Consider the following 12,078-nt stretch of genomic DNA (forward strand, 5'->3'; position numbering starts at 1 on the left):
GACCTTTTAAAATAAATGAGGGTACCGCCCATGCGGATGGTGCGATCATTTCTGACTAAGTTGTAATTAGCGATACGCGGATCGCGTATACGTGGTTTTAGAAATGTCTCTTGCACTAAGAATAGGTCTAACTGATATTCGTGAGCAAACTCCTTCACCAAGTCTAGTTGAGGCTTAAGGCCTTGAGCGTTAAAATACGCTATAAGGCGCGTATGTGGTTTAACCCGTCCGCTTACGTAATTAGGCATCGCGAATGTTTTTATACTTTCGCCCTATATCGGTGAGGGCACGGAATATTTTGGCGTTGCCTGCCATAACTTGCAGGAGCGACGGCGGATCGTCCCGGACAGCCTCGAGCCTGCTGGCCAGGGCTGTGATTTCATCTATGTCGAACAGCTCTGACAGCTCGAACATGAAGGCAAAGGCGCTGCCGCCTTGGTTGCCTGTTGCCGCGGACGCGGGCGCTGGTGGCCTCGGTCGCGGGACCGACGCCGCCGGGCGGGACGCTAGCGGTGGCCGGAGGGGCGCGGGGGCCGCGAGAGTGGCCTCTGTGGCAGCGTTGGCAGCCGGAGGAGACCTCGCCCAGGCGTTTACCTTAGGAGGCGGCGCAGGTTTGAAGGTCGGAGTGAACTCCACCTTCTCTTTTCTGCCTTGCGGCTGGCGGTGCCCTGAGTGACGCTTGTGTTTGGGTGCCTTGGGACACCCGCTATAGCTCGCGGGGTGCCCCTTCTCCCCTCACAAGACGCAGGCCGGGGGCTCCGCGCATTGCGCTGGTCGAGGGCACTCCGGCGTGCCATGTTTACCGAGGCACTTCACACACCTCGGGGTGTGTTCACAGTTGCGTGCCGAATGCCCGTATAACTGGCATCTGTGACACTGACCGGGCCCCCCGCGGTTGCGAGGAGCTTCGGCCCGGATGCCCTGAAGGGAGCAAACCGATTTAATATTGAAAATTTCCTTTCCCTCTTGCGTGAGGTCGAGGACGACGAGAACCATGTTAAATGGTTGTTTGTTGTTGGTGCCGCGCATACGGTGCACCTCGTGTGCAGGGTAACCCTGCTCTTTGAGGTCCGACAAAATGTCGGCCTCGTCTATCTCTCTCGGGACGTTCCTAATAACGACCCTCAGACGCTTCTCCTCAGGCAGGGCGTACGTGTGGAAACCCACACTCAGCTCTCTAAGAAGAGATGTCAAGGCGCGGTGGTCCGCTACCTCCTTCGTCTCTAATTTGATAAGAGATTGGTACGCCCTCGCATGGAAGGAGAGCGTCTTTGGGATCCTATTTTTGATCACCAACCAGCGGCCTCGGTCTCCTATAAAAATAGGGGGCGGGCGCTTGGTCGGAGGCGGTACGCGGGCTTTAGCGGGCGCGGGCGCGGGAGTGGAGATAGTCGTGGCCGCGGCTTTCTTGGCGGGCGTGCCATCGACAGAAGGACCGCGCTTCTTTTTACGGCTCACGGTGGTGAAGCCGTCCGTGTCCGATGCGACACTCTCCGCTCTCGACGGTAGAGCGGTTTCCGGCTGGGCCGGTGAAGCACTGGAAGCCTGAGGGGCTTCCGTGCTGTCAGGAGTGACCGCGGGGACCTTAAGGGTCGCCTGCGCGTCAAAGTAAGCCTGAAGGACAGGCGGGCGGGCTGATCGGGTGATCACTTTTCTCGGTTTGACCGAGGCTACGGAACTAACATCGTATATGTTGCCTAATTCCATTTCGGATTCCCCGTCGGAACCCGAAACGTCAGACGACGAGTTATAGTTTTTGGATTTCGCTTTGATAGCGGCATCCACTGTCTTATTTATTGTCTCAGTCATTAGCGGAGCGATCTTCTCCGTAAGGAACCTATCAAGTAAAGCGCTGAAAAAGCCCTCGTCGACAACCATTGGTGAAGCCATGGTTGTAATATTTAGCTAAGTTGAGCGGGTGACAACCCCCGCTGCCCGAGTCAGGCAGAGGGGGAGTATAATAATTAAGTGGACAACTATAGTAAAGTTGTACACTTGAACATTTATAAAATACTATTAATAATAATGAAATATACAAAAATTAAAAAAAAATAATAATAATAATTAAGCCTAAGACTTAGCTTTACTGGATGTAGACTGGCTGGGCCGGAACCCCGATGCACGCTGTGCAGGCCCCCGCGGAGAAGACACACACGGCACGAACTGCAACTCACAAACACACACGATTAGCGTGCAGAATCGCGAAACACAGCACGGGTGCTAACTAACACGATCGTAAAACCGGCTAATTAACACTGACAATAACTAAGCTACGTTCCGCGAAGGAACGTAACAGGTGCGAGACTCAGAGTCCCGAACAATAGCGCGCGATAACAATAGCTAGCCCAGGTGGCCTGAGCAGATAGTGCGATAACGCAGGTAATAAAAATATTCGAAGGAGGACAGATAACGCGGCACGTGTGCTCGCGTTGCCTGCCTGAATCGAACTGTCAAAATCAGTGGAAGATACTGGTACGTGTAATTTAAGCATATCATATGCTGCTTTTGGCGAAGAGTTAAGGTCTTTGGTCGTGACAATCGGGATTTTGGAGAAGTATTTATCAAATTCATTTGCAATTTCTATTTCCGAATTTATAACGCGATTATTAATATTTGAACAGATAGAGGTGTTACGGCAATTCGATCTACCAGTTTCATTGTTAATCACACTCCAAGTCGCTTTTACTTTATTATTACTGTTTTTAATTTTATCTGCAATGAAACGTGTTTTCACTTCATGACAAACTACTTTAAAGAGCTTGGAGTATTTTTTTACATATATTTTTAATTCTTCTATATTATTGTAATGTTTCTCATAATAAAGGTCATATAAGCGTTTACGACTTTTGTGGATACCCATTGTTGCCCAATCATTAAAACTATGTTTGTTGTTTACTGTCACCGTTACTGAAGTAAAAATCCTGTCAAATTCCTCACAGAAGGAATTGATGACGAAGTTATAGTGAAAATTAGCAGTTTCGCCACAGTGTAAAAATTGTGTCGTATTTACCAAATTATTTTTAAACCTATCAAGACGGCTAGTAACTGCTATAATCGTCACCTTTTTTGGTCTGACATTGTCCAATCTTGTATTTACTTTTATAAGTTGCCCACTATGGTCGGACTGAAGATTATTAATTATGAGTTTACTAGTAATAGTAACATCTGTAAAAATATTATCTAAACAGGTTGCTGTTGTAGAAGTGATTCTAGTAGGTTCCTAAAATACATTGAACACATTAAAACTTTGAAATAAATTTTTAAGGCTAGTACAATTGGCCGAAGGTTCAAGCAAGTTTATATTAAAATCTCCACACACTATAATTGACTTGCTAGTTTTGCTCAATTTTGATAGTACCTCCTCCATTCTATGTTGGAATTGTTCATATGATGCAGTGGGGGGGCGGTATACACTTACAATAATAAATTGCTCTAGTTCTATACAAGCTATCTCAATTAGTTGTTCCATAGAGAGATTAATAATATCTCTTCTATTTTTTCATTTTAGTCTGTTATTAATAATAATTAGGGAACCTCCATATATAGCCCTACGTCTACCAAACAAACTGACTACTTTATGTTCTCTTAAACTAAACTGGAGCTGATGACTCTTACGCCAATATTCTGTAATACATTATATATCTATATTACAGCAGCTCAAAAACAGTTCAATTTTTAATTCCTTACTTGAGATACCTTGTATATTCTGGTGAACAATATTTATGAGCTTTATATTATGATTATCTACAGCAGTAACATTTGTATTTGGTGAATGTTGCCTATTTTGTATGATATTGCAAGAGTTGTCCTCCCTTGTCAAATAACTTAATTTAAATTAATTGAAGAAAAATCTTCATTGTTATATTTTTGTACATTAGTACTGTTTAGGCCAAATATGCCTAAAGGGTTTTTATAAATAGTGAAACAGTCACCGCATTAATTAATTAATTTACTAATGAATTAAATATTGTGGGTGCACAAAGAGTTGCACTTATTCCTTCTCTTTCCTACCTGTACCCTATCCCTCCCACTTACGGAGTAGCGCGAGCGCAGCGGATCGATGCGTTCCGCGAGGAGTAATGACTTAGTTGGTATTGATCAAGTATTGAACTTGTCAACGCGCGCCGTGATAACTCATTAATCGTCTCCTTACGTGTAATCTCGTGATCAAGTGTCTTGTGATCCCTTGTTTCATTATTATCGAATTCGGGAAGAAAGAGTGGCCACTCAAAGAAAACGTCTACAAAATAAAGAGGGAAATTCGCGACCCGGCACGTGGTGGAAGAATCGCTGCTGTAAGTCCTCCTGTCTTATTTTCTTACACTGGCTTCCTAATTAAAATTTTCACCTAGATCCAGCGCATACACATTTTTTGGTCACTTCGGCCAGGGATATCTAACTTAATTAAATTTGTTAATTCTGTTAGCCGGCCGCCATATTAAATTGTTAATACTTAATACGTTGGCTGTTTCACTGTTACTTACTTAACATTACATCAATCAGTAGATATCTAATTAACGATGGCCACTTCTAAATCACAAGAACAAATATTTGACCGTAATTTACGTAGGTTAGAAATTAAAGTAAAGGCCTACTTTACACGTATGCAGGATATGTACGATAGTATTGCGAAGTTGGATACTGCCGATAAAATAGACACATTTTTGTCTAAGGCTAGTACGATCGACATTATTCGATCGGACTTTGTACGTACATTAGACGAACGTAATGAGTTGTTAGCTTCAGAAGTGAACGCTGGTGAGCCAAATTATGCAGCCATGCTCGCTTTTGAAGACCTATATGCGTCTGTTAGATTCAAATACTCGCAGTTGTCATCGCGTCCCAATACGCACAATACCTGTGAAACCAAAATGGCGTTTCACAAGTCAAGCCCAAAATTACCGAGGCTTGAATTAATGTCTTTTAATGGCGAATTAGAAAATTGGCCTATATTTTATGAAACATTCAAGTCAAGTATTCACGAAAATATAGAACTAAATGATAGTGAGAAAATTCAATATTTAATGGGTAAATTAACGGGAAAGGCATTAACTATTTGTCAGGGTTTTATGCCAACGGCTGAAAACTATTCGGTTCTCTGGCAGACATTAATTAATAAATATAACGACAAACGCGTACTGGCTGCATCGTACTTCGATAAGCTGTTAAACTTACCTTCCCTTAACGAAGATTGTTCTAATAGTCTAGATAACTTCATAGATAAATATTCATCTCCAATTAGTTCGTTAAAACAATTAAATTTAGATAATTTGGAAGATTTTATTTTTATTCATTTAGGTTCAAAAAAGGTTGGCTTAAATATTTTGAAATCGTTTGAAATGCATCGCGGTACTTCAGTTAAACTTCCATCATGTTCGCAATTTATAGACTTTATTCGTAATCAGTCACATATTTTACAACGAGCTAATAATATTGTAGGTACGAGGCAGTCTAGTAACAAGTCGGTAAAGAATAGTACGTCCTTTTCAACTTCTCGTCCCAATAGTAATAATTATAATAAAATTAGTAAGACTTTTGTTATTAAAGATCAAAACAAATGCTATTGCTGTGGTAATACCGAACATTTTCAGTCGCGGTTTTGTAAGAAATTTAATGCATTATCGCCCACGGAGCGTTTTGATTTTATTTAATTAAATAAAGGCTGTGTCAATTGTCTAAGTAAAGAACACACAGTTCGTCACTGTACTTCTAAATCGACGTGTACGCAATGTTCACGGAGTCATCATTCACTTCTTCATTTTACGTCTGAATTAAATCGCGAACCTCACTCGAAAATACTGAGTGAACGGATAACAAATGCCAGCTTTGCCACTAATGTTAGTTCATCGCAAGCTGCGCATGCGACGGCCGCATCGCCACAATCTATTTCTTTGTGTGCCATTAATCCGAGCGCCGACGTACCGCGCGCACTATCGCCTGGTCATGCTATTCTACTCGGTACCGCGCAATGTAACATTATTGATTGCGCGGGAAATAAAAACACCGTTCGGATTTTAGTGGACAGCGCGTCGCAAAGGGATTTAATTACACTTAATTGTTGTAAGAAATTAAATTTACAACTATTGCCCTCTCCCACAAAATATGTTTATGGAGTAGGTGACTTAACGAATCCTATTGAAGGATATACTAATATTACTTTACGTTCACGTTTGGACGATTCCATTTCTTTTACTATTAAGCCTTTAGTGACTCATCGTATTACCGGCGAGTTACCGTCCGCTACAATTGATTGCGAACGTCTAGAATATTTAAAAGGCATTCAATTAGCCGATTGTTCTTATTCAGAACCTAGTGATATCGACTTATTAGTTGGGTCCGATTTCTTCGCTCGTATAATACGACCAAATATTATTGCCCGTGGTATGAACGAACCCGTGGCTATCGAAACCTTATTTGGGTTTATTATTTACGGTCAGGCTCCGGTTTTATACCCCGAGACTGATATTCACACTTATTGCACATTAGATTACAATAATTCTTTTGAAAAATCCGTTGGTCGTTTTTTCGAATTGGAAGACGTACCTAAAGCGAATATACTTTCGTCGGAAGAACAAGAATGTGAGAATTTTTATTCCGAGACCACCGCGCGTGATCATTGCGGTCGCTACATTCCGTTCAAGGATGATCCGAGTAAATTAGGGAACTCGTTACAGGCAGCTACGCGTCGGTATTTATCTTTAGAGCGTAAATTATTATCGAACGTAGATATTCATTTAGAATATCATAGAGTATTTAGTGAATATTTAGAAAAGGGCTATTTAGCACCCATCACAAATAATAATTCGTTTAATTCTCATTATGTCATACCACATCACGTTGTCTTGCGACCTGATAAAAGTACTACAAAATTACGTGTGGTACTCGATGCAAGTATGAAGACATCATCAGGGCTGTCACTCAATGATATGTTGCATGTTGGACCAAATCTTCAAAATGATTTGTTTAAAATTATATTGAATTTTAGACTGTTTCCAATAGCGATCAATGCTGACATTAAACAAATGTTTTTAAGGATTTTAGTGAAAAATGAAGATAGACCGTATCAAATGGTTTTATACCGAGAAAACAATAATCAGCCGCTTCGCTTGTTTCAAGTAACGAGGGGACCATTCGGTTTATGTTGTAGCCCGTACCTCGCAATACGAACGGTTCGTCAATTGATAACCGACGAAGGCTCGCTTTTTCCGGCCGCGGCTCCCGTTGCTGAGCGTGACATATTTATGGATGACCTTGCCACCTCTTGCGGAACCCCTCGCGAAGGCATCGAGTTATCTCAACAATTAGTTGAGTTGTTCCATGCTGGCGGGTTCGATTTAGTTAAATTTTCTAGTAATTCGGTTGAAGTTATGGAACGCATACCATCCTCCGCTCGGGTCTCGTCTGATGTCGAGTTCAGCCCTGACGATTCGATAAAAATATTAGGCCTACGGTGGCTACCGTCTGAAGATGTTTTTGCGTTCACAGTAAACATTCGTGAATGTGAATGCACGAAACGTAATATTTTATCCACTATTGCCCGAATATGGGACTTAATGGGATTGGTGGCCCCAGTCACTCTACTGGGAAAATTAATTATTCAATCATTGTGGAGTGAACACATTGATTGGGATGAAAAGCCACCACAAAAAATAGTTTCTTTGTGGTGCCAAATTGAGTCGGAATTACATGTTCTGGAAACCGTTAAAATTCCGCGTTTTGTAGGATACGACCCACAGTGCGTTGTTAGTGTCTTAGGCTTCGCGGACGCTTCCGAGAAAGCCTATGGTGGAGTCATTTATCTTCATATTTAATTTCCAAATGAAAATAAATTCTTAACTAATTTAATTTGTGCTAAATCTAGAGTAGCTCCTATACGTACCGTTTCATTGGCTAGATTAGAACTTTGCGGTAATTTAATTTTAGCTAAATTAATGCGTTCAGTTATCGAGACATATTCGCAGCGTATAAAAATTAATAATATTTATGCATTCACGGATAGCATGGTAGCTTTAGCATGGATCAATGCACCAGCATCTCGTTGGCATACGTTTGTGGCGAATAGGGTTGCTAAAATTCAAACCCTGTTGTTGCCTAGTAACTTCTATTTTATATCAGGTAAAGAAAATCCTGCCGACTGTTTGTCGCGTGGCCTTACTCCAGCACAACTGGCTGCTCATCCACTGTGGTACCATGGTCCGCGCTTTGCCGATCTGCCTATGTCCCAGTGGCCTATTAGCGAATATAATCAGACTACTGATATTGATGTCCCTGAAAGAAAGCCTACTGTTTTAGTTTCAGTAGATAAGATTGAGCTTCCTCTTATACTTTCTCTTGCATTAAAAGTTTCGTCTTGGAATAAATTAATTAGAATTGTAGTTTATATATTACGGTTTTAGAATAAATTACTCAAAACCTTTCAAGTTACCCATTTAGATTACGCGGAATTAACAATTATAAAGGAATTGCAACGTTATTACTTTCATGATGAATTCAGTAAAATACAGTGTAATAAAACATTGTCACCTGCCTTTCAAAAATTGAAAGCGTTTGTGCATAATGGTATTTTCCGCGTCGACGGACGTTTGAGTAATGCCGATTTGCCCTACGATAGTCAACATCCTATAATACTTCCCCCACGTGATCATATTGTAAATTTAATAATAGATCATTATCACCAAAAATATTTGCATACTGGACCTCAATTATTAATGTCAATATTACGTCAAAAATATTGGATATTGTCTGCTCGAAATATTGTTCGTAAACGAGTACAATTATGTAATATTTGTTTTAAATTTAAACCTAAAAATGAATTTCCTGCAATGGCAGATTTGCCTGCAGCCAGAGTACAGGAAGCTAAGGCATTCTTTCACACCGGAGTCGAATATGCGGGTCCCTTACGCGTTATTCCTTATCGTAAGCGTAGTGTTCGTAGTCAGAAGGCCTACATTTGCCTTTTTGTGTGCCTCGTCACTAAAGCGGTGCATATAGAATTGTCGAGCGACTTAAGTACAGAATCATTTTTAAATTCTTTTAAACGTTTTATAGCACGACGTGGCCCCATTAAATTCGTTTATAGTGATTGCGGTACTAATTTTATTGGCGCCAAGTCATAATTGAACGAAATATACAAATTAACGTCATCACAAGAATATAATAATAAGCTAACATCAGAGCTTTCAGGCAATGCAATTGAGTGGAAACTTAATCCACCTGCATCTCCACACTTTGGTGGTATATGGGAAGGTAATATTGGGAGTGTAAAAATGCATTTGCAAAAGGTAGTTGGTCTTCAGCTACTTACTGTAGAAGAAATGAATACCCTCTTAACGCAGATCGAGGCGGTGCTGAATACCAGGCCTCTGTCTGTCCTTAGTTCAGACCCTTCTGAGCCGTTGCCATTAACCCTGGCTCATTTTCTAACTTTAACGCCCTTAAAGTCGTTTCCTTCTGAATCGATTCCTAGAGATGTGAATATTATAGACAGGAAGCGTATGATTGACAGTCTATTGCAGTCATTCTGGAGACGATGGAAGTTAGAGTACTTAAATACATTGCAGTGTCGTAATAAATGGTTGAGCAATACGTCACAAATTAAAGAAGGTACCATTGTATTGTTGTACTCAGATAATAGTCCACCTTTAGATTGGCCTCTGGGTATAATTGAAAAGATATTTCCTGGTAAAGACGGGGTTGTGAGGGTTGTCGATGTACGTACTAAGTCCGGTGTATATCACCGACCGGTAGTCAAATTATATCCACTTCCATCTCAATAATTACATACAGTCCACTTAGTATAAACATAAAATAATAGTAGCTTAAAATAAAAATTAGATTATTATATTAAATAAGTCAATAGTTATAAGTAACATTGTTGTACAATTAACTTTAATTACCTTTTAACTTAATTAGGTTGGTTGAAAGAACTGGGTTCCATCAAACTGGGGGGCATGTTTAGGCCAAATATGCCTAAAGGGTTTTTATAAATAGTGAAACAGTCACCGCATTAATTAATTAATTTACTAATGAATTAAATATTGTGGGTGCACAAAGAGTTGCACTTATTCCTTCTCTTTCCTACCTGCACCCTATCCCTCCCACTTACGGAGTAGCGCAGCGCAGCGGATCGATGCGTTCCGCGAGGAGTAATGACTTAGTTGGTATTGATCAAGTATTGAACTTGTCAACGCGCGCCGTGATAACTCATTAATCGTCTCCTTACGTGTAATCTCGTGATCAAGTGTCTTGTGATCCCTTGTTTCATCATTATCGAATTCGGGAAGAAAGAGTGGCCACTCAAAGAAAACGTCTACAAAATAAAGAGGGAAATTCGCGACCCGGCACGTGGTGGAAGAATCGCTATATATGATATTTTACAATTTTGCCCAATAGAGGCATGTTTATTAAATAATACTACAGAGGAAGTAGTTTGTTGACTAAGACTATAAAAGCTACTAAAGTAGCCAGGTGTCGCTTAACTCTAAATGGTAGGTGTAGGTTACCATTGGTTATTTTCAGGTTATAATTAATGAATTATTTATTTGTGTCAAATAAAATTAAATTTTCATTGTTGTGGAATGTCGCATTATACAAAGTTGTATTTAATTTAAATATTTTTCTATTTTGCTCCTGTGTCAAATCCGAGGAGTATGGAAATGTACACATCATCACTTTAGATTTTGTGTTAAATATTAATTAATTTTTCTATATTTTTAATTAGGTCCTTATTTCTAATATTATGAGAGTTATTACCAAACATTATACCTATGATCGTTTTTTCTTTTAGATTTATTTTTGGTATGGAATTTATGAGGTTGTTGAAAGTTATATTGGGTTTACATATATTTATCAACTCACAATTAGTTGCAAATGCATTATTTAATAAAGGTCCAAACCCTTGGCCAATTTTGTCTGAAAATAATATAAACCTACTTGATGCACTTGTATCCATACTTTGACTAGTTTTTAATGGGGATAAACTTAGGTCTTGATAATTTTCTAATGAATGTTTATTAGTTGTGCTGGAGCAGTGGCACATATTATTATTATTATTATTATTCTTTATAAAGGATTCAAAGCGTTAAGACTGCGGAATCGTATTACCAATCAACATACTTCTAATTTTGATAAAAATAATTGGCAGAAATGGATAGAAACCATAAAGTTTTATTACAAAACATATAAAATTAATACAATTCTGCAGCGGGAACCAGTTAATGATTCTAGGCCTTATGCCTCTATAAAAATTAATAAATTAAAATTATTCGGTCTCTTAGATTCAGGATCCGCTGTTACTGTCCTTGGTAACAATAGTTATAAAATGTTGAAAAAAGAGGGTCTTAAATTACATACAGATCGCTTTATTTCGATAAAAGCTGCTGGTGGTCAAACAATGCCTAGCATTGGATATATGGACCTACCTATTTCCTTCGAAAATGAAATCAACATAATTACTACTTTTGTGCTACCAGACGTTAATATTGATGTCATACTAGGGGTTGACTTCTGGCGCAATTTTAATATTTTCCCGAAACATTTTAAAAGCATAACTTTTTCCAATACCCTTATTTCAAACGCAAGTCTTGATTCTGACCTTTCATCCTTCATACAAGCATACGATCATCTGTCGCAGACTGAAAAATCTATAGCAGACAATATTATTGCAAAATTTAATGACATCTCTACTGAATCTAAAGGTTTAGGCGAGACAAAGTTGATCACTCACCGCATTGACACTGGTGATGCACAGCCCATTCGACAACGCTATTATCGGCTCTCTCCCGAAAAACAGCGCATTCTTGTCGAATAGGTTCATCAAATGCTAGGTCTTGACGTTATCGAGCCCTGCGAAAGCGCTTGGTCATCTCCTGTCCTTATAGTTACCAAAAAGAATGGCCAACCTCGTTTCTGTCTCGATAGCCGTAAACTAAACTCTGTGACCAAACGCGACGCGTATAATTTACCTTACGTAGAGATTTTAGATAATCTTCGGGAACCTCGTTATTTATCAAGTCTTGACTTATCCAAAGCATTCTGGCAAATCCCAATAGCTACCGAAGATCGGGACAAAACGGCGTT

This window comes from Leptidea sinapis, chromosome 20 (genome assembly GCF_905404315.1).
Source record: "Leptidea sinapis chromosome 20, ilLepSina1.1, whole genome shotgun sequence".
NCBI lineage: Eukaryota > Metazoa > Arthropoda > Insecta > Lepidoptera > Pieridae > Leptidea > Leptidea sinapis.